The sequence below is a fragment of the Pleurodeles waltl genome, chromosome 9 (genome assembly GCF_031143425.1).
Source record: "Pleurodeles waltl isolate 20211129_DDA chromosome 9, aPleWal1.hap1.20221129, whole genome shotgun sequence".
In the NCBI taxonomy this organism is placed as follows: domain Eukaryota; kingdom Metazoa; phylum Chordata; class Amphibia; order Caudata; family Salamandridae; genus Pleurodeles; species Pleurodeles waltl.
The window spans coordinates 253,003,988-253,028,328 of record NC_090448.1 but is presented as its reverse complement, the minus strand read 5'-3'; positions in this window follow the sequence as shown (position 1 = coordinate 253,028,328).

Here is a 24,341-nt window from a genome sequence, read left to right as displayed (position 1 = left end):
AGTGCAGCTGTTTAACACTAGAGTATTAAAGGAAGAAGTTTTTTAAAATTAAAAAATAAAAGTTACATAGTAATTATAATAATTAAAATGTATATTTTTAAATAAATAATGAAACATTTTGTATTTAAAATGTGTTAATACAATACCAATAAACATTATAACTATACTTCAATTTCTAAAAAATAAAACATGTATTATTACAGTTTTATATTTTTTTTATTTAGATTTTAAAACAGTTTTACCACAATTTCCATTACATTTAATGGTAGAAATTACCTTTTTTTTCTTTTTACAGCAGCCATTTGTTTTCTTATGTAATTGGCATGCTTCATGTTTCAGTGTTTATTTAGTTGGTGGAAATTCACGCTAAAAGCATGAAGCATGCTGCTGTGCTGCTGGGGTGAGTAGTACCTTTTTTATCTAAACATACAATATCCAAGGAAATTTAGTAGTGCAAGATAAAAGTTAGAAAATGTATATTTGGATTCTTTTTGCTTCTATGTAGGTTGTAGAAGATGATAACGGGGATGTTTTGCGGGGAAGAAATTTTAGGTTCTTTGGTTTAATTAGTTTTTTAAATATTTTGCTATGTTTCTTTGAGTTTATAACCAGTTTGGATCTGTGGATCTATCAGGAGTAATTAAGGGGAATAAGATATATTATCCAACTTAAATGCCCTCCCTATCCATACCTTTTCTTCTTCGGAAAACCTTTTTGTCCAAATACATTTTTGGGATGTTGATGGTTTCATGCAGGACTATTTGACTTCTGGAGCTTGGCATAGTGGATCAATTCCGATGTTCGGACGGGTCGTATGCAAGGAGGTATTGGGTTGAATATCTCACATAATTACCTTCCATATGCACATATTCTTTCATTTGAAATTGGAGGTGTTTAACTGTACAAAATACTTTCTGGGTTTTGATGGTTTCATGCAGGAATATGTGTTTAGCTAAAGATTGTCTTTTACCCAATTTGGGAAGGAAGATTGGAAATCTTGCAAACCAGGTATGCTTGTGGAATTAAAAACAGAAAACCTGGGTCTGTGTTACTTTGTGTGGCTTTGGTTCATTAGTTCTTTCTCCATGGTCACCAATAGTAACAGCTCTGCCTCTGCAAGATGTAGACATAGTTTACCCACCTCTGTTCAGTGTTTCTGTCCTTAGAATAAATGTACCACTGGAATATAAACTCTGGGATACATACAGGCAATTTGGTGCCTCTTCTAGTTGGTGCAAAACTGACTATTACAATGTTTACTATTTAAAAACTGATTTTAAACAATAAAAAAAAAAATTGTTTATGTTAACATAAGAAAAAAACTGTCCTTAGTAAATAAATCATATAGTGCTTCATTACGAGTGTGGCGGTCAGAGGACCACCACACACACGTTGGTGGTCAGACCGCTGCACTCCAGAAGGTCTGACTGACACTGCAGTGCAGACAGTGTGCATCCAAGGGTGTTGGTTGGCCCCCCTCTGTGCTGGAAGATAGCACTTAGCTCCTTTAAGGGAGCTGAGTGCTATCTCGTAGCACTATTCCTGCCTGTCTAACCAGCAGGAACACTCTATTGCAATGTTCCTGCCAGTCAGACATTGTAATAGGGCAGGGGGAGATGCCACCGCCATGGCGGTTGCGTTCTCACCACAAGTTTAGTAGTCCCGCTGTGGGACTGCCAAACTCATAATGAGGCTGATAGTTGGGTAGTTCCAGCAGATTGTTTTAATAAGTGATCAGAGATTTATTTAAGGAGCTTAATATATTGCTCTAGGACAAAGAAGAAAAAATATCTAGTTCAGTTCAATTTTGAATGATTTATTGTTGGCTGTTTTTATTTATGGCTCGATTCTGTATTAGAAATGTATTTAATTCAATTTCAAATAAGATCCTTCAAAAGATTATTAGTATGTTTGTTTAAAATTATATCAGTGGAAGACATTAATAGTATAGTTAGTGCTTGTTTTTTGGAAAAAGAAGAATAGTAGTACTTAATGGTAAAAATATGTTGTTTTTTAAAATATTCACATTTTTATCAAGATAATGGTGTAGTGGCTTTGAAAGGTGTACTGCAGTCTTCTCACCTGTAGGAAGATCAGATTTCATTTTCTTAAATTAAAAAAAATGTAATCTAATGCTAGATGGCAGTGTCATGTAAGGGCTCTCTGACAAGGCAATTTTGTGTGCTCCCCTGAAAGACAATCACTCGATTGACCACAAAATGATGGCTTTTTATATGTGTAGCATTTTTAAGGTTTAAGGGTTTATTAAAATTAAAAAACAAAAAGTGTCCTCAAATATGCATTAAATAATAATGCATTTTATTAATTTTACGCAGGGTTTTTCCCTTTATGTTTAGTACATGTAGGGCACCATCTTGGTGTGGTCATCTTTAGTACATGTGTTGAACAGTTATTTTAATGAAATAAAGGATATAAACTAATCAAGTAAGCATGTCAAAGACATGTATGGTGAAGATTATTACCATAGAAAAATCCCTCATTATGACCCTGGTGGTATTACCGCCAACAGGCTGGTGATACATATCGCCACATTATGAGATTTGCAAGTTGGCTGCAGCCAACCCGCCACTTCTCCTCTCATACCACCATGGCAGTATGAGCCACCGGGCCGGAGGTGTCTATCTCCAGCCCGGTAGCCGACATAGTACCACCCATGTCATTATGATCCGGCCAACCACCATGGTTTTTGTGGCGTTAGCAACGCCACGAAAATCATGGAGGTAGGCCCTACCGGTGACAGGGAACCCCTTTCCTGTCACTGGGAGGCAGCTCCCCCAACCTTCCTCTAACACCCCAACACTCACCTGACACCCCCCACCCCCATACAAACTCACCTCCCCACTCACCACCCGTACACACACTAAACCCCCACCCACCCGATACATGTACTAACCGCCCACCTCCCTCTGATCCACTCACTCTCCCCCACCCCTCTGATACATTCACACACACCCCCACCCCATACACGCACACACCCACAGACACGCACACAGACACTCACACGCACCACGCATACACCCATTCACTTACACTGGCATACACGCATTCATACATGCATACTTCCAGACATACTCACACACATTCTTACATACAATCACACTGACATGCAGACACGCACTCACTTCACCATTCTTACACGCATTCACTCACATTCACACATCCACGCATACAACACAACACTCACAGACGCATTCACATACACACTCACACATTCATGCACACACTCAGACACACACACAACACCCCCACCCTCCCACCCCCTTCCCCTGTCGGATGCCCGACTTACCTTTTCAGGTGAGGAGGTTGTCCAGCAGGGAAGGGGCACTGCTACCTCCAGCAGCGTCCCGCCAGCAGAACACCGCCAGGCCGTATTACTGGTCATAATACGTCTGGCAGCTTTCTACTGGTGTGGCAGTGCTGGTGTTAGTAGCGCCAGGTTACTACCTTCCGCCACTATGAACACTGCCTAATTTCCACCCTTATTGTGGGGCAAGTCAGGCAGTGCTCATAATATGGTGGTGGATGGTAGCTGCTGTGGCGGTATGTTGGCGGGCGTCACTGCGGCAGTAGGCGGTATTTACCACCAATGTTATAATGAGGGCCATAATCACTTGGTAAAAACAATAGTGAGAAAAATTGCGGGGTAAAAGCATGCAGAAGAAAGATGTGTGTGGCAAAGTCTGCTTTTCATCGGTTTGTAGCTGGCCTACGTGAAAAGTAATAAGTATCATGTGAGAGGTTCAAAAGAATGTTTCAGCCATGTGTTTGTGCATGAAGGGTGGAAGAAATGGGTAAGATAGCTAGTCACAGTTGTGGATATGTACTATCATCCTATAATCTTACCTGTGCATGATTACCTACGCAGGAACAACAAATATAATCAATTGGATAATAAGGCCCCCATTGTGAGTCTGGCGGTCAGACAAGCCGACCGCCAAACTTGCGGGAATGAGACCTCTGTCTACCCGGCAGCATCACCCCCAGTCATATTATGATGTCCCCCATAAACTGACTGTTGGGAACATCATAATATGACGTTTCTGCTGATCAGCCCAGCGGGAACAGTGCTATGACCGTGGGCAGAGCAGGGCCCCCCCTGCTGCCCCAGCACTTCCTTTTTGCTAGCTTTTTTATGGTGGTTAAACCACCAAGAAAAGGCTGGGGGAAAGGGGACTAGTGATAAGCAAGGCGGCCCTGAACTCAGCGCTGCCTTGGCTGACCCTGAGTCCGACCGCCGTCAGCCCGTCTGGAACCATGTTCCTGGTGAGGACAGCTGTCCATTGGCAGTCCGACCGTCAGGGTCATAATGTGGTGGTTGGACCACCTGGAGTGCGGCAGTCTAACCACCACTGCAATGCTAATGGTCTCAAGACCGCCAGCCTCGTAATGAGGCCCTAACTGTGGATAATGGAGCAATGGGCCAGATTCTGTTAATGTTGTCATAAAACAGAGTAAGTAAGTCTATACTTCTGAGTAACTTTGCACTTGTATATGGTGAATAGCCAATGCAGTAAAGTTACTCAAAAGTATAAAAGTAAACTTACATGTGAAGATTTATTCATGTGTAAGCTTGCCTTTGTGAATCGGAACCTATGTGCACTTATTTTATCTGATAATTTGGTGCAACTTTAATCCGAAACAGAGCTACAAGGTGCTGAGCAACCCAGTAAAGACAGTTTTTTTTATTTATCACAGGTAATCCTTACAAAAGTGGAAATCTGGGACATATTTCCAACTCTTTATATTGTCCCTTTATGAATCATGCAGTTGGTATATACCTGTATTTCATCCATCCATTCATTCACATGGCTTCACTTTGTCACTAATGCAAGGTGTGCCTTTGTCACCTACGACAGAATTGTTCTGCATAAGATCAGAGCCACATTAATAAGTTGGGTGGATTACAATCTCCAGGGCAGAATGAGAGAGGGGGAAGCCTGAAGCATCTGAATGGAGAATGTGACACCAGTTAAGAAAATAGCTGTAGTGATGGCTTTGTATATCATCACACCTCACAATGTCCAACACTGCACATACAGGTGGTCATTACTACCCTGGCGGTCGGTGTTAAAGCGGCGGTAAAACCGCCAACAGGCCGGCGGTAAAAAAAATGGAATCACGACTGTGGCGGAAACCGCCAACATAGACAGCCACTTTACCACTCCGACCGCCACGGCGGTACAAACAAACACCGCGGCGGTAACCGCCAATAGACAGGCAGAAGACAAGGTTCCGCCTACTGTATTACAACAGTCCAATCCGCCACTTTTTCCGGGGAGGATTCACCGCGAACAAAAACACGGCGGAAACAGGACTTGGAAAGGAAAACGCTCACCTCTACACACCACACGAGGAACCAAGATGCCATGGAACCCGAGCTCCAGATACTCCCAGCCTTTATCTTCCTGCTCCTCTGCCAGGAACAACAAAGGCGGCGGCGAAGACCACGGTGAGTACTGCACCTACGACACAGGGGATGGGGGAGGGAAAAAAGAGTGGCACACACACGCAACACGCAACACTCCCACCCCCACCCCGCCCTCACCCACTACAACACACACACAAGTACATGTTGATACATTACATTTACAACCCCCAAACCCCCTGGAAGAATGCAAGGGCAAAAGGAAATGAGTCGAACGTTTGTAATCTATTCAAATACAGTAATCAAAAATATATATATATATATATAAATTTTAACTATAAACAAATATATACACCAAGAATACAAGTCCAAGGTATTCCACCATCATAGTCCGTGGACCACTGGGCCCAAAATGCATGGGCGCGGCCCACACTCAATACCCAATCAAAACGGAGAGAACACTGCTGGGGCATCAAATAGAAATACAACAGGCACCTCAGTGGGAAGGAAAGGGGGGGCACCTCAGCCGGATGAGTGCACAACGCCAGATCCACGAGGGGGCTCCATGCCCACTGCTGTATCCTGGGGAGTGCAAAGCCACAGTCTCACAAGTCTTTACAGTGGGTGGTTTGCCCACTGCTTTATCCTGCGGAGTGCAAAACCACAGTCTCTCAAGTCTCTCCAGTGGGTGGTTTGCCCACTGCTTTATCCTGGGGAGTGCAAAGCCACAGTCTCTCAAGTGGAAAACAGTCTCCACTGGTTCTGGAGGGGGCTTGGCGCCCAGAGTGCTTCATCCTGCCAAGGACAGAGGTAGTGGATGCCTTACTCCACTGGTTCTGGAGGGGGCTTTGTGCCCAGAGTGCTTCATCCTGCCAAGGACAGAGGTAGTGGATGTAAATCTCCACTGGTTCTGGAGGGGGCTTTGTGCCCAGAGTGCTTCCTCCTGCCAAGGACAGAGGCAGTGGATGTAAATCTCCACTGGTTCTGGAGGGGGCATTTTGCCCAGAGTGCTTCATCCTGCCAAGGACTGAGGTAGTGGATGCCTTACTCCACTGGTTCTGGAGGGGGCTTTGTGCCCAAAGTGCTTCATCCTGCCAAGGACAGAGGTAGTGGATGTAAATCTCCACTGGTTCTGGAGGGGGCTTTGTGCCCAGAGTGCTTCATCCTGCCAAGGACAGAGGTAGTGGATGTAAATCTCTGCTGGTTCTGGAGGGGGCCTTGTGCCCAGAGTGATTCATCCTGTTCAGCGGTGCTTGTGGCGATGGTGTCCTGTTCAGCTGTGCTTGTGGCGGCGGTGTCCTGTTCAGCGGTGCTGGTGGCGGCGGAGTCCTTCGCAGCGGTGCTGGTGGTGGCGGTGTCCTGTTCAGCGGTGCTTGTGGTGGCGGTGTCCTTGGCAGCGGTGCTTGTGGCGGCGGTGTCCTGTTCAGTAGTGCTTGTGGCGGCGGTGTCCTGTTCAGCAGTGCTTGTGGCGACGGTGTCCTGTTCAGCGGTGCCTGTGGCGGCGGTGGCCTTGGCAGCGGTGCTTGTGGCGGCGGTGTCCTGTTCAGCAGTGCTGGTGGCAGCGGTGTCCTTGGCAGCGGTGCTTATGGCGGCGGTGTCTTGTTCAGCGGTGCTGGCGGCGGTCTTGTCCACCATGCAGGTTTTTGCAGACTTGCCTGTTTTTCTGTGCCCTTTCCCCAGCTTGGATGGTGGCGCAGCTGTCTTCACACTCCCAACTGTACCCCTCGGAGAGGCTTTGGTGGTAGATGTTTTGCCTCTCTCCCACCGGGCACTGGCTAACTTTTTGTGCTTTTGAGGTGGGGGACTGTCCGTGGTCTGGCTTCTTGGCACACTGGCTGCCCTGCTGCCTGGCGCACTCCAGAAGCCGGTTAATACTGGCACCACTGTTCCCGCAGATGTTGTGGCTGAGGTGCTGGGTTGGGACCTGGAAAGGCGGGCCCTAGGAGACTGAAGGGGTGGGGAGGTGAGGGGAAGAGGTCAAGGTTGGACAGGAAAAGTTTTTGGGACACACTGGGACAGGTAGATGGAGGGGGTTTGGGAGTGGAGGAAGAGGTAGTGGTTGTAGGAGGTGTACGTTTGCTGACTTTGGGTGAAGGTGCATAGGCTGGAGGCTGTCGTGAGGAAGATGGCTGTTGGGTGGGTGTGTGGCTGCGTTTGTGTACCTTGGGAGGTGGGCTCACAGACACACTGGGAGAGGACACAGGGGATGTGTGAATGGTAGTGGGGGTGGTGACTGCACGTGAGTGGGGTGTGGTGGTGGGTGTGCTGGTGATGGGGTAGTGGCTGAAGATGTAGTGCATGCAGGTGTGAGTGGAGACGAGACTGGGAGGGAGGAGGGAGACAAGGAGGAGGGGGACACAGTGGAGGCAGTGGCTGTTTTTACACATGTCTGCATGTGTGTAATGCTTGCGTGAGTGCCTGTGGGATGTGTTGTGCTTATGTTTGCCTGAGCTTCCCTTGTGTGCTGACGTGTGTGCATGCTGGTCTGATGGTGTGCTTGGGATAGGCTGAGGTACAGGGGTTTGGGTCTGGGTGAAGGAAGTTGGAGGGGGAAGCTAGAGACAGGGACAATGGCTGCCATCAGTGCTGAGGCCAGAGTCTGAAAAGCTCGCTGTTGGACTGCCTGACCAGAATGAATGCCCTCCAGGTATGCATTGGTCTGTTGCAACTGCCTCTCTACACCCTGGATGGTATTCAGAATGGTAGACTGCCCAACAGTGAGGGACCTGAGGAGGTCAATGGCCTCCTCACTGAGGGCAGCAGGGCTGACTGGGGCAGGGGCTGAGGTGCCTGGGGCGAAGGAGATGCCCACCCTCTGGGTGAGCGGCCATGGGGCACACGCTGAGGGGCTGCTGGGAGGGCAGTGCTGGTAGGGGGGGTGGCGGCTGTATCTGTTGATGCGGGGGGCACAGAGGGGCCCGCCACCGCAAGGGAGCTCCCATCAGAGGAGGAGTCCGTCTCGCTGGTCTCAGCTCCTGTCCCCGCCGTTGAGCTCCCCTCGCCCTCCTTCCCACTGGTGGCGTCTGACTCCGTTGTGTCACCTTCCAGGGCCATGCGGGATGCAGCTCCCTCCTTCTCCAGTGGCACTGCTCCTCCGCCTGATGATGCTAATGCACACAAGAACAGGGAGATCACAAAAAGGTGGGGGAAGACAGCAGAAAGACATCTTGAGTGCATCCAATACCGCTACCGTTGGCGGACACGACAGACACAGAAGCCCCCTGCACTATGCAGTGTACTTAGAGTTCCCTAATTAATCACAGGGACATGGGTTACAAGGCCTATGCCCGATTGCTGAACACATGAAAGTCACAGGAGCCTGACTAGGTGTAGTTGGCTCTGAACACAGGTGGGGTGCCACAGGGCCTGGCTTAAGAAGGGACCTTGCCTACTGAACTCCCCCTGGCCTAGGGGAACCCACAGCCCACCTCTCCTACCCAGACTCCTACAGTGCGCACTGAATCAGCAGAATTAGAGTGTACTCACGCCCTCGTGGCTGCTGAGATGCCCTCAAGCGCCCATCCAACTCCGGATACGCCACCGGCAGGATCCGGAACATCAGGTGCTAATGGTGCGACAGGCACCCCTCCCACTTTGGGAGGCCATCCCCAGCTGGGCCTCCGCCATCTTCTTGCTCCAGCAGCGAATGTCCTCCCATCTTTTCTGGCAGTGGGTGCTCCGTCTGTGGTGGACCCCCGGGGGCCGGACTCCCTTGGCGATGGCACGCCAAATATCCTTCTTCTGGTGGGCGCTGAGCTACAGGAATAGTACAGGGGATAAGGAGAAGATCTAACCGTCTGCACCGTCACAGTCTTTGGCCCACATCCCTACCCCTGCCATGACGCACATGCGCTCACCGTCGTATCATGCACGCCTCCCTCTCCCCCCCCATCTTTCATCAACACCACTCCAAACAGGCATTGCCCATACAGCATGCTCACAGTGTACTCACCTGTTTGTCTGGAGGACTGTAGAGTAGCGTGTACTGGGGACACTGTGGCACAAGGGGCCCCTGACACTAGCCTGGACGATGAACTGCCCACCACCTCTGCCGGCGCTAGTGGACAGGAGGCACCGCCACAGGACCATGACACCACCACCCTGCAAGCGGTCTCTGAGATTCAGGACAAAGACAGGGAACAATGCCAAGACCCCTGCCAAGAAATGAGACCACCCTGAATGTCATCCTTCTGTCCCACTTTGTCACCCTGTCCATACTTAAACTGCCCTAGCTCCACTTCCTATGCCCCTTTGGACAATGCACCTGTGAGACTAATAGACTGGACTCTACCATGGACATTCCTCCACCATCACCCCTGACCATTTTACAACCCCCTCCACTATTTGGCATTTAAATAAACACCCTTAAATCACAAAACTATCTGGAGTCAGTCTGTGCTTTCGAACATGTGTATTTGCAATAACTGTGGAAAAATGATATATCCAATGTAATGTCAACATACCTATGTCACACAGCTCTAGTCCATGCGGAAACAAAGCAGAGGTCACACAGTGGGACCCACATCTGTGAAATCGAAAGGGAAAGTGACAACTCAGTGTCCATACACTGGGTGAAAATGACAGGTAGAACAATGAAATCAGATGTAGCAGGCAGTGTTGTCTTCTTACCTGTGTCTCACTGGAAGTATTGTTGGATCACAGTGTTCCTGTTGTCTATGTCCTCTTCTTCTGCTTCCTCATCTTCACTGTCCACATGCTCAACAGCTGCCACAACACCTCCATCTGGACCATCCTCCTGCAAAAAGGCACCTGTTGTTGCAAAGCCAAGTTGTGAAGCATACAGCAGGCCACGATGATCTGGCACACCTTCTTTGGTGAGTAGAATAGGGAACCACCTGTCATATGGAGGCACCTGAACCTGGCCTTCAGGAGGCCGAATGTCCTCTCTATAATCCTCCTAGTTCTCCCATGGGCCTCATTGTAGTGTTCCTCTGCCCTTGTCCTGGGATTCCTCACTTGTGTCAGTAGCCATGACAGGTTGGGGTAACCAGAGTCACCTGCAAATGTTGAGGGACAACTGTTAGACACACACTAACTCTTGGGGACATCCCCAGACCCAGACACCTAGTCACACTGTATTGGGTCCATGTCCTCACCTAATAGCCACACACGGTGCCTCCGGAGTTGCCCCATCACATAAGGGATGCTGCTATTCCGCAGAATGTAAGCGTCATGCACTGAGCCAGGAAACTTGGCATTTACATGGGAGATGTACTGGTCGTCCAAACACACCATCTGCACATTCATAGAATGGTAACTCTTTCGGTTTCTGCACACCTGTTCACTCCTGCGTGGGGGGACCAAGGCCACATGTGTCCCATCATTGGCACCTATGATGTTGGGGATATGTCCCAGGGCATAGAAGTCACCTTACACTGTAGGCAAATCCTCCACCTGAGGGAAAACGATGTAGCTGCGCATGTGTTTCAGCAGGGCAGACAACACTCTGGACAACATGTTGGAAAACATAGGCTGGGACATCCCTGATGCAATGGCCACTGTTGTTTGAAAAGACCCACTTGCTAGGAAATTAAGTACTGACAGCACCTGCACTAGAGGGGGATTCCTGTGGAATGGCGGATAGCTGACATCAGGTCTGGCTCCAACTGGGCACACAGTTCCAGGATTGTGGTACGATCAAGTCTGCAGGTGACAATTACATGTCGCTCCTCCATTGTCAACAGATCCACCAGCGGTCTGTACACCGGCGGATGCCGCCATCTCCTCACCTGCCCCAGCGGACGTGCTCTATGGATGAGAACAGCGATCAGAGGGTCAGCCAACACTGAGGTACGTAAACACAACTTAATAGGAAAATGTTTGAAAATCGACATATGGCTGTATTAGTGTTTAAGCAAGGCCTAGATATGTGTGACGCAGTCAGAATTAATGCCATGTGGCCCCCTGAAATGGCAGCTGCCTGACCTGTAATGTGGGACAAGGGGATATGAGGGAACTGCGCTGGCGTTGTACACCGTCGCGGTAGGGGGTGGAAGACCGCGGCGCAATCCTGCATTGGTTAACATTGGACCCTATGGGTCCCAGGAGCCAATGACGATGTATGCCGGCAGTGACGGTACGCACTGCCGCGGACGTCACCGCCATTTTCTCTCTGTTCAATCACTTGATACCTGATCTTCTACAGGAGAGGACCTACACTACAAGTGCTGCTGTGACCTCAGTCTGGAAGAGACAATGGCTCGTGTGTCTGGGGAAAGGGCCCCTGCCTTCAGCACGGAGGAGTTGGAGAAACTAGTACCTTTAGCACCCCTACAATGGTGCACAGGGTGGAATTGATGGATTTGAGTTCCTCCCTGAACCCCAAATACTGTTCCTTCTGCAGCCGCTGGGTCTCCTGAAACTTGGCCAGTACCGTTGCCATCGTCTCCTGGGAATGGTGGTAGGCTCCCATGATGTTGGAGAGGGCCTTGTGGAGAGTGGGTTCCCTGGGCCTGTCCTCCCCCTGTCGCACAGCAGCCCTCCCAGTTCCCCTGTGTTCCTGGGCCTCTGTCCCCTGAACCGTGTGCCCAATGCCACTGTCTCCAGGTCCCTGGTGTTGTTGGGGTGATGGGTTAGCCTGGGTTCCCTGTAGTGGTGGACACACTGCTGCTTGACGTGTCCTAGGGACAGAGGTTTGGGCCCGCTGGGTGGGCGCTGTGCTGGTGTTTCCAGAGGGGGGAAGCTCTGTAGTGGCCTGTGCCAGTGTGACGGGAACCAACTGTCCAGAGGTCCCAGATGGGCGGGGCTGGTCATCTAGATCCAGTTGGACAGAGCTGCTGTCATCACTGTGGGCCTCTTCTGTGGGGGGAGTGGACATGTCTGGACCCTCATGTCGTTGGGTAGGGGTCCTGCAGGGGTGTAAAGGCATGATTATTGCATCTGTATGTGCCATGGTGTGCAATGGGTGGGTGACCCTGTACCCCAGTGCTTGCATTCTTGTGTAGGACCTTCTGTAATAATGGTTTAGGGGGGTGTATGAGTATGTGCAGTGGCCATGCCTTGGTGATTGGTGTCCATGCTTTGATGTTTCATGCAGGAGTTGGAGTGATGGGGGTGAGGGCCAGGGTGGGGGTAGGTGATAGCATGCAGGTATAGTGGGGGATATGGTAGTTTAAGATTTGATTTACCAGAGTCCATTCGTCCAGCTACCCCTGCAACGCCCTCAGGATGCAGTATAGACAAGACCTGCTCCTCCCATGTTGTAAGTTCTGGGGGAGGAGGTGGGGGTCAGCCACCAGTCCTCTGAACCACAATCTGGTGTCTTGAGACCACGGAACGCACCTTCCCCCATAGGTCATTCCACCTCTTCCTGATGTCATCCCTAGTTCTTGGGTGCTGTCCCACTGTGTTAACCCTGTCCACGATCCTTCACCATAGTTCCATCTTCCTAGCTATGGTGGTGTGCTGCACCTCTGATCCGAATAGCTGTGGCTCTACCCGGATGATTTCCTCCATCATGAACCTGAGCTCCTCCTCAGAAAACCTGGGGTGTCTTTGCGGTCCCATGGGGTGGTGTGGGTGATGTGTGGGGTGGGGTGTGTTGTGAGGTGTGTTGTGTGAGGTGCGTGGATGTTGTGTGAGTGATGGTGTTGAGTGCCTGTGCATGCTAGTGTTGTTTCTGGTGGTATCTCTCTTTGGCATTCTGTCGCAATTGTTGTCTTGGGTTTTGTGGGTGATGCGGGTGTGTGTTTTATATTGTATTGGGTGTGTGGGAGTGGTGTGTGTATGTGTATCAGGATTGTGTATTTCGATTTGTCCAATGTGGTAGCGTTTTGTAAATGTGTGGGTATTTGAGTGCGGCGGTGTGTACCGCCAATGGAATACTGCGGTTGAAAGACCGCCGCGTGGATTTGTGGGTCGTGATAGTGTGGGCGTATTCCTGACGGTGTCGGTTTTGTTATCGCCAGTTTATCACTGACCTTTGGTGTGGCGGACTTGTGTGGGTGTCTAGATTTTGGTGGATTCCAAGCTGTGGGTCATAATGGCTGTGGCGGAATTCCGCTGCCGTGTCGGTGTGTTGGCGGTCTTCTGCACGGCGGTAAGCGCCTTTTACCACCAATGTTGTAATGACCCCCACAGTTATTTAATGACAGTAGATTAGGAAGACCTGTAGCAAGAAGTGACACACTGAAGAACATCCTCTACACTGTCTTGTCTGTCATCTCCAGCGGCAGCCAGAGGGTAGGCATCGGCTACTGGATCACAACTGTTGTGGTTCGGGCCATTTGTCACTGGAGTCCTGGAGTCTATCTTACTGAGGACCTGCAAGCAAGGTAAAGAATACCCCTTCACACTTAACTTTTATGGTAGGGCTGAGAGTCAAAGCTTCTCGGGGAGGCAGTGTAGAAGAAAAGAGCTCAGAACTTAACAGTCAATCAACAAATGAAAAAACATATTTTCGAACCCAGTGCTTATCTTGGTAAAAGAAAGTCTCACAGCAAAATCACTCACTGTATGGATCAAATAGGAATATAATTGCAGGGTTGTAATCTCATCTATGAATTGCAGTGAGGTGTTACACCCTCTACTGTGCCTTTTCAAAACCTAGGCGTGCTCCTAATGTCTATAGCTCCCTCATATGAAGCATGGGCAAAGGCATTGATCAGGCACAAGTGCTGTTCACTCTGGATCCCCCAATGTCTAATGCGTTGATCAGTCCAACAGTTTATGCCACTACAAGTTCATCCAGGCAGCAGCATCTTCACTCGTCCGACAGACTGCTGGGCAGGGATCTGTGTGAAAGGGACTGCACAGTGGGCACTCAACTTCCCCAGTTGTAGCATCCCAGATGGAACCAAGACAGGTACTCGGTCTCAGCAAGTGCAGCCTCCAGGCTGGATCTCCACTAGGAGTTTGTCTTCAGCAACTGTGGCCTCCCAGACAGAATCATCATGAGCTGCATCAACTCAGGAGCCCCTTTGGATCACCATCCTCAACACATTTTCAATAAAGCAAACACCTCCATCGCACCCGAGCTCTGCCACACCCTCAACTATTCCATAGAGACAGCCACCTTCCCAGAGGACTGGAAGCACGCTGAGATTCGTCTGCTCTTGAAGAAACACACAGCCGACCTCCTGAACCTCGAGAATTACCACCCCATCTCTCTGCTGCCTTTTCCAGCCAAGGTCATCAACGCCATAAGCACATCAAGGACAACAACAGCCTGGACACCTCCCAATCAGGTATCAGGAGCAACCACCGCACAGAGACCACCCTCCTCATCGTCACAGATGACATCCGCTCGCTACTCGACCCCGGCCATACAGCAGCCCTCATCCTACTGTATCTATCAGCCACCTTTGGCACGGTCTCGCACCTCACACTCTGCTCCAGACCCCATGCAGCTGGCATCCCTGGAAAGGGCCTACAATGGATACGCTCTGGCAGAACACAGAGAGTCAGACTCCCACCTTACCTGTCAGAACCTACAGAGATCAGCTATGGAGTTCCACAGGGTTCCTCCCTGCACCCCACACTCTTCAACACCTACATGGCCCCCTTGCATTCATTGTCAGGAACCACGGGCTGAACATCGTCTCCTAAGCTGACGATACCCAGATGATCATCTCACTGACTGAAAAACCCACTATTGCCAAGGAGAATTTCCACAATGGGATGGAAGCCATCGCCGCCTGGATAAAGGACAGTTGCCTCAAGCTCAACTCGGCCAAGACCGGGATCTTCATCCTGGGACCATACACATCAGCCTGGGATGACTCCTGATTGCCATCCACCCTCAGCACCCCCTTACCCCAACAAACAATGCACGCAACTTTGGCTTCATCCTGGACTCATCATTCACCATGACCCGCCAAGTCAACTTTGTCGCATCCTCCTGCTTTCACACACTCCAACTTCTCCAGAAGATATACAAATGGATCTCAAGGGACTGCAGCAAAACTGTAACCCATGCCCTGGATACAGCAGACTCGACTATGACAACACCCTCTACACCAACACCACCCACAAAAACCTGAAGAAACTGCAGCACATCTAAAACACCTCCGGAAGTCTCATCCTTGACATTCCCCGCCACAAAGACATCTCCATTTGCCTAAGAAACCTGCACTGGCTTCCTATTGAGAAAAGAATTGATTTGAAACTCCTCGTCTGTGTATACAAGACCCTCCACCACTAAGGACCAGCCTACCTCAACCACCACATCCCTTTCTACTCCCCGACCAGACATCTCCACTCCACTCAACAGGCACTAACCGTACCCCTCATTTGGAAGACCCCGGTCGGTGGAATACTCTTTGCCTACCTCCAGGCAAAGAGCTGTAACACCCTGCCCCTGCACCTCAGGCAGTCACCATTGCTACCTCAATTCAGGAAGGACCTTAAAACCAGGCTCTTCAACTGAAGCTCAGAGGGCAAACCCCCTTAGTGCCTTGAGACCCTTACAGGTGAGTAGTTGTGCTCTATAAACCCTGATTTGATTTGATTTGAATCAGGATTTCGGTATTGGTGATAACAATGGCTCCGAATGCATAGAAGCCCAAACATCAAGCAGTGGCATCCCAGGCCAAATCAATGCTTCTGCCATGGTGATTGCTTCTCATTCATGGAAGACCAAACATCAGGCAGTGGCAGCACCAGGATCTTGGCTCCTTGGTAGGATGTTGGAAGGCGTGGTGATGCTTTTTAGTTGAATGTCTTGGGGCATTCCACTATATAAATGCCTCAGGGAGCCTGGAACACCCACCACAACACATAGGCCAACTCCTGGCCTCGCTCCCTCTGAAACTCAGCTTCGTCTGGGTTTCCTCACACTAGAAACATGCTGGGCTTCTCCCCTAAATAACCTCTCCTCCTGCAAGGCGGTTGAATGATGGAATGTCCTGACCAAGAATATTGACTGGTGTGAATATCATGTCAAAAATGTAATTTACAAAAATATTGTTTTTTTTATTAAAAAAATAAATGTTAAAATGTAAGGACCTCAATATGAGTTTGACATCTGCCAGTAAGACCGCCACGGTGGCAACCTCCAAAAGACCGCTATGTTGTCGGTGATCCATCACACAGCAAAGTCAGCCAAAATCCAGCCAAATTTTTGATACTGCCAGGATACAGCAGGACAGGAAAGAGGTCGTCCCACCACCCACACAGTCAGCCCGCCAAAAAACCTCTTATCATATTATGATCCACATATCACAAGAGCGGTTCTACCAAGGAGGAAAACCATTGGCGGTGGGAACCCTGGCAGTCGGCGTTCACATCTCTTAAACATCACACCACATTGGATAGTTTGAAAACCCCATACCTAACACACATCCACACATATGACACACCTACAAACTGCACTCTATAATGCACCCCTTCACACCACACAATAATTTGAAACCAGAACGCCACACACAGTCAGAGAAAAGCAAAAAAAAGATTTATACCAATGCAACAATAGGCACCCCTACCCATTTCACTCATCATTCATCCCACACCTTCACAACACACTCAACACACCAACCGTAACCCACTCACATCACAGCACCCACACCTCATCCCCTATTCTGTTTTCGCACAATTCTTACTACCTCACTGTCTACCTGTCAAAGCCAAGCTCACCTGAGTCCTTGTTCAGTTCTGATGGAGGTTGAAGACAATCCGACCCCACCCTGAAACTGCTTGTTCCAGCACACTAGTTTTTAAAACAGTACACTAAGAACAGAAGCTCAAGGGAAGGGGGGAAGTGGATAAAATAAAATAAAGAGACAACACCGTTCTTGCGTTTCCACTGTTGAAGTGCTGCACAAATCTGCGGCCCTCTCTGACTTATTTATTAAAAAATTTCTTCTAAAAGTACCTCTTGGATCCTGGTCTCTAGTTTCCAGGTTTGGAATGTGTTACTGCTCTGGGATGTGCTTTCTATTACTCTAAAGCTTCTAAAACATTAAACAAATACCGTTATCAGAATTACCAATATCAAGCATTCATCTTAATATAACTAAAGCCTAAATTCCCAATAGCAGACTCACTGGAACCGGAAACCGGAAGAAGGAAGAGCCAGCAGCTGCGCCCATTGAAGCCAATGAAAGTCTGTAGAGAGCAGGAGTGCCAGCGCCGAGGGATCTGTCCTCAGGTAAGCGGGAGGTAGACGAGCACAAGCACTGGGTGAGGCTCGGGGGCTGCCTTTTATAGACAGGGCTGGGTGTGGTCCTCACATGCTGCACATGTTCTTGAAAGGTGTGCAGAGCTGGGTGTGGTTTGAAGAGCTGGGTGTGGTCCTCACATGCTGCACATGTTCTTGAAAGGTGTGCAGAGTTTCAGTTATTATGCAAATGAGTTAAATTAACACATGGCCTAGAGCGGAGTGTTTTAAAGAAGCCTTGGTAAAAGCTAGGCCCAATGTGTAAACAAAACAGCACATTAAACAACATACACAGAAGCCTAGGGGGGGGGGGAAGGTGAGATAACAAGAAAGGCTTTCAATAGTAAGTTTAAAAGGGAGCTATTACAGAACCCACTAGTGCAGTGAGAGGGGACATGCTCTTTGCTGTGCACAAACCCTAACAGTTGCCCCCCTCAAAGGCCCTCCTACAGGACGGGGTTTTCCTGGATTTTTTAAATAAAACCGTCTAATCAGCTGTGGGGCATGTACATATGATGCTGATTCCCATGAATTCTCAGATTCATCATATCCTTTCCATTCTACTAAATAAAACAGACGTCCACTAATTCTTTTTGAGTCTTTTATGCTTTTCACTTCATATTCTAGATTTCCCTTAATTGGTATGGGTGGAGGTGGTGGTTCAGGTCGGGTTTTTGGATTGTACGGCTTAAGCAAGGACACATGGAATGTAGTATGTACTGGATATTCTTTTGGTAAATCTAATTTTACTGTTACCGGGTTTACTATGGCAGTTATACTAAAGGGTCCAATGAAACGTGGTTGCAGCTTTCGGGATCCCTCTATGTTTAGGTTCTTTGTGGAGAGCCATACCTTGTCACCGATTTTATACATTGGGGCCTCAGATCTGTGTTTGTCTGCTTGTCTTTTCATGCTTTCCTTGTACTTTAATAAATGTTTCCTGGCTTTGTCTTGTATGTCACCTAACCACGTTAGTCTATCCGTTACTGTAGGTAACAGAGAATCTTCTAACAAAATGGGTATAGCTCTTGGATGATACCCCTGCAAGAAATAGAATGGTGAGCAAAGTAGAGCTGAATGCTCAGTATTATTATAAACAAACTCCGCTACAGGGAGAGCTTCCAACCATTCACTAGAATAATCAGCCAGTAAACAACGTAGCGTTTGAAGTAAGGTTTGGTTCAGTCGTTCAGTCTGTCCATCTGTCTCTGGGTGGAAAGCAGTGGATAATGCCACATCTATTTTCAGTTTTTTACATAATTTTTTCCAAAATTTAGAGTTGAACTGGCTCCCTCGGTCTGACACCACTTTGCTTGGCAAACCATGTAAACGCACAATTTCCCTTATAAAAATATCGGCAAGTTCTGCCGCCGTGGGTAATTTCCGTAATGGTACAAAATGTGCCATTTTAGATAAAAAATCCACTATAACCAACACTGTTGTGAAAGATTTTACAGGTGGTAAACCTACAATAAAGTCTACGCTCACAGTGTGCCAAGGTTGTTTGGGTGTTGGCATTGGTATTAACAAGCCGTCAGGGGCCTTATGAGAAGATTTATGTCTTGCACAAATTGGACAGGTAGTGACAAATTGCTTAATGTCCTTTCTTATAGTGTCCCACCAAAAGTGTTTTTGCACATTTTCCAGGGTTTTTACCCAACCAGGATGACCTGCCAATGGTGAGGCGTGATGCCAAATTATCACCTGTGTTTGTAATTCAGAGGTGGGCACTAACAGCATGTTGTCGTGATACAATAAACCTCGTTGCATTGTGTTATGGGAATCCTTTAACCAATCCTGAGGTGCTATTTGCATGTGTGCATTATATAGATCTGTGATGAAATCCTTCTGTTGTACTGGTGCCAAAAACTTTTGGGGAGGAATAATGGGTTCTCCTATTTTATCTTGTTTCATGTCTGAGGTATGTCCGTATCTAGATAACACATCAGATTGAATTTGTTGTGCACCTGGTCTATAGGTTATTACAAAGTCAAATGTGCTAAAAAAATTTAACCAGCGCATCTGACGTGGTGTTAGTGCTTTAAGTGATCCAAAAAAATGCAGGTTCCTGTGGTCATAAAAGATCATAACTGGGTACTTGGCTCCCATTAAATGGTGCCTGCATTCTGAAAAGGCTACTTTGATAGCTAGTAGTTCCCTTTCAGCCACAGTGTAATTTTGTTCAGCTGGTAATAACTTTTTGGAATAGAAGGCTATAGGATGTAACTGGCAATCTACTGCATCTCGTTGAGAGAGAACTCCTCCTAAAGCTACTTGTGAAGCATCCGCTTCAACAAAAAAAGGCAAGTCAGGATCAGGATGTTTCAGAATTGGGGCTGAAGTGAACTTTTGTTTTAGGAGTTGAAAGGCGTGTGCCGCCTCATCAGTCCAAAGAAATAGTTGCCCTTTCCGCAACAAGGTAGTTATTGGGGCCGCAATGTCTGCAAAATGTGCAATAAACCTCCTATAAAAATTGGCGAAACCCAGAAATTTCTGAATATCTTTTACAGAGGATGGTTCTGGCCAATCAGCAATAGCACTGATTTTCTTTACATCCATAGTTATTCCTTGAGGTGACAGGCAGTATCCTAAAAAGTCCACCTTGCTGACATTAAAAGTACACTTTTCTAACTTAGCAAAAAGATGATTTTCTTTTAACTTTGATAATACTGCACGAACATGTTGGGTATGTTCTTCTGAGTTCTTAGAGTAAATAAGGATGTCGTCTATGTATACTATGACACAAACGTCCAGGAATTCGTGTAGGACCTCATTTATAAAGAACTGAAAGGCCGCAGGGGCATTACATAACCCAAAGGGCATTACTGTGTACTCAAATAAACCAAACTTTGTCTTGAAAGCTGTCTTCCACTCATCCCCCTCTTTTACTCGGACCAGGTGGTAAGCTCCCCGCAGATCTAGTTTAGTGTATACAGTAGAATGTCTTAATTGATCCAACAACACAGGTACTAGAGGAAGAGGATATTTATTCTTTATTGTAGCCTTATTTAGTCCTCTATAATCGATACACGCGTGCAGGGATTTATCCGGCTTTGGGATAAAAAAGAGTGGAGATGACACCGGAGATGTGGAATGACGTATGAACCCAGACTGTAGTAGGTCATCTAGGTAGGTTCTTAAGTATTTGGTTTCTTCGTCAGTCAAAGCATATACTCTGTTATTAGGTAAAGGGGCCCCTGGGATAAGATCTATACGACAGTCATAAGACCTATGTGGGGGCAGCGCACTAGCCTTTACTGGATCAAAGACGTCTTTGAAGTCAGAATATTCAGGAGGGAGACTTGGTTCATCTTGTGTAACACTAGCACAGTGTAATACTGTGCTCTGTTCTGTACCTGCTTCTTGATAGCAATTGGTTCTACAGAAAGAGGAATCCAAAGTAACAGTTCTATTCACCCAATCAATTTTTGGGTTATGAGTTGTTAACCAGGGTACCCCGAGAATCAAACCAAAATTAGGAGTATCTATCAGATCAAAGCTAATCACCTCTGTGTGCCTGTTCTGACAGACCATAACAAGTGGACTTATTTGTTTTGTGATTAATCCAGAGGTCAATTCTGACCCATCCACTGCACATACTGCTTCTGGACAAGGCTTTAGGCACATAGGAAGTCCTAAGTTTTCAGCTAACTTATTATCCACAAAATTTCCTGTCGCGCCTGAGTCCAGTAGGACAGGGAGAGAATGCCTCACTTGGGTAGTAACAATTAAAACGACCTGAATTATGAAATGTCTAGGTATGTGCGGTACCATGAAGGCTGCAGCATTAGAGGTTTGATTAAGATGTTTTCTCGAACAAGTAACCTCTCCCCTTGTCGAGCTTAATCGTTTCCCGATTCAGTTAAGGAGGTGGAGGAAACAGCACCCTTTCCCGGATTTTTAGGCTTTACTGGACATTCTCTGGCCAACGTGACCTGCCCTTCCACAATATAAACATAATTGAAGTTTTCTCCTTCTTTCTTTTTCCTCTGATGTGAGTGGACCTCTGAGTGTCCCTATTTGCATAGGCTCAGGTTCAGGGAGTTTATTATCTGGGTCTTTCTTCTCGTGTCTAATAAAAGTTAACCGTGATTCCAGTTTGTATTTATCTCCCTTTCTTTCTCCTAGTCTATGTTCTAATTTCACAACTAAATCTACAAAGTCCGAATAGTCTTCTGGCAAATCAACGATATGAGCCAGCGCGTCTTTTAACTCGTCTCTCAAACCTTTATAGAAAAGGGAGACACGCTTTTCTTCTGGCCACTGTGTCTCGGTGAGTAAACGATTAAAACTAGTGAGATAGGTCAATAAATCCTTGTTACCTTGTTTAAGATTTAAAAGCTCATTATCACTTGCCTGCATGAAAGTGTGTTTTGCAAAAAGGCTGGTCATGGTACGTTTAAATTGATTCCAATTATGGAGGATGGGATCATCTCTCTCCACCAAAGGAATTGACCAATTGGCTGCTGTGCCACCCAAATAAGACAAGACGAATGCCACTTTTGTAGCATCAGTAGGGAACTGTTGTGGCTTACAAACGAAGTGTAATTGACATTGATTGATAAAAACATGGAATTTGTTACTATCTCCATGAAAACGTTCAGGTGCTGCTAAGGGCACAGCATTAGGAACATTAACAGCGACCTCAACTGGGGGAGGCAAAGTTGTATGTTTTGATGGCGCCCCTGTCTCTGAGGAGGTTTTAAACAAAGGCGTAAAAGCTGTGTTCCACTGAGATACCCTAAATTTATACCTGCTTAAATCCTGTTTTACAGAGGTATTCTCCATCTTTAATCTCTCTATTTCCTCTTGCATATGTTGCAAGATGCCAGACACTGATTCATTATGAGCCAAATCCTCATTTAGGGCCTGCGCCATATCCGTGACGTCAATGCCCTCTATTTCTTCCCCGATATTCATCGTCCACCAGAACTGAATTTGTTTTTTTTTTTTTTTAAGGCTTGTGCTTCTGTCAAAGCCCAGCTCACCTGAGTCCTTGTTCAGTTCTGATGGAGGTTGAAGACAATCCGACCCCACCCTGAAACTGCTTGTTCCAGCACACTAGTTTTTAAAACAGTGCACTAAGAACAGAAGCTCAAGGGAAGGGGGGAAGTGGATAAAATAAAATAAAGAGACAACACCGTTCTTGCGTTTCCACTGTTGAAGTGCTGCACAAATCTGCGGCCCTCTCTGACTTCTGTAGAAACTAGTGCCTAATGAAACATAAAAAAGAACAGATAAGTACAACCTATTCCTAACTGAGTTCCTGACTATCCCTTTATTTATTAAAAATGTTCTTCTAAAAGTACCTCTTGGATCCTGGTCTCTAGTTTCCAGGTTTGGAATGTGTTACTGCTCTGGGATGTGCTTTCTATTACTCTAAAGCTTCTAAAACATTAAACAAATACCGTTATCAGAATTACCAATATCAAACATTCATCTTAATATAACTAAAGCCTAAATTCCCAATAGCAGACTCACTTTTCCCATATTTCCAGAATCTTTTATAAAACAAATACTGTACTTTTACGTCAAAATACAGCATGTAATTTGTGCAAGTCCTTGATTTACTGTTTGCCTCACAAAGTTCCGCAAAGTATTCTTGTAACAAAGAGTTTGAATCACAATGTTCGTGGAAGGTATCTTGTTTCAAATTGTCTATACACGAATCCAGAAATTGTTGTCAAAGTTCTTTCAGGTAATAAAAGTTTTGCACTTACTTGTTGCTGGCAAGAGATACTGATCAGTCTAACCTTGTCTTCTTTCTCTTTTGCAGGTTGCTTGTAGGAGAGAGGCTGAGGCAAGGAGGAACCGGAAACCGGAAGAAGGAAGAGCCAGCAGCTGCGCCCATTGAAGCCAATGAAAATCTGTAGAGAGCAGGAGTGCCAGCGCCGAGGGATCTGTCCTCAGGTAAGCGGGAGGTAGACGAGCACAAGCACTGGGTGAGGCTCGGGGGCTGCCTTTTATAGACAGGGCTGGGTGTGGTCCTCACATGCTGCACATGTTCTTGAAAGGTGTGCAGAGCTGGGTGTGGTTTGAAGAGCTGGGTGTGGTCCTCACATGCTGCATATGTTCTTGAAAGGTGTGCAGAGTTTCAGTTATTATGCAAATGAGTTAAATTAACACATGGCCTAGAGCGGAGTGTTTTAAAGAAGCCTTGGTAAAAGCAAGGCCCAATGTGTAAACAAAACAGCACATTAAACAACATACACAGAAGCCTAGGGGGGGGAAGGTGAGATAACAAGAAAGGCTTTCAATAGTAAGTTTAAAAGGGAGCTATTACAGAACCCACTAGTGCAGTGAGAGGGGACATGCTCTTTGCTGTGCACAAACCCTAACACTACCTCACTGTCTCATCCACCACTACCATCTCCCCACAAAAACATCCATGTTTCACTGATGATGAGTTGAGGACCATAGTTATCAGAGTAAAGCCATACCTTTTTGGAGCACAGGTCCTGCAAACATCAATAGCCAGGAAAATGGAGTTGTGGCAAAGGATATTCGACAGGGTGAATTCTGGAGGCAGCTACCCATGCACAAGGGAGGGCATCATGAAGAGATGGAATTACCTCGGGGGAAAGTCCATTCCATGGCTGCCAAGGCACCAGCTGGCAGTCCCCAATTCATATCATGGGAGGAGAAGGTCATGGACATCCTGTAACCTGAGGCATGACAAGAACGCCTGGGGGAATGGAGTCAGGAAAGTCACTACACCAATAATGCCACCAAACAGTTTAGTTTTCCATGCCCACCGATCACCTTTCCCCACCTCAACGACCAAACCACCCATCACCCCTGTGTCTAAATGTCTAAATACCCCTCTCTGGCATGCCACAT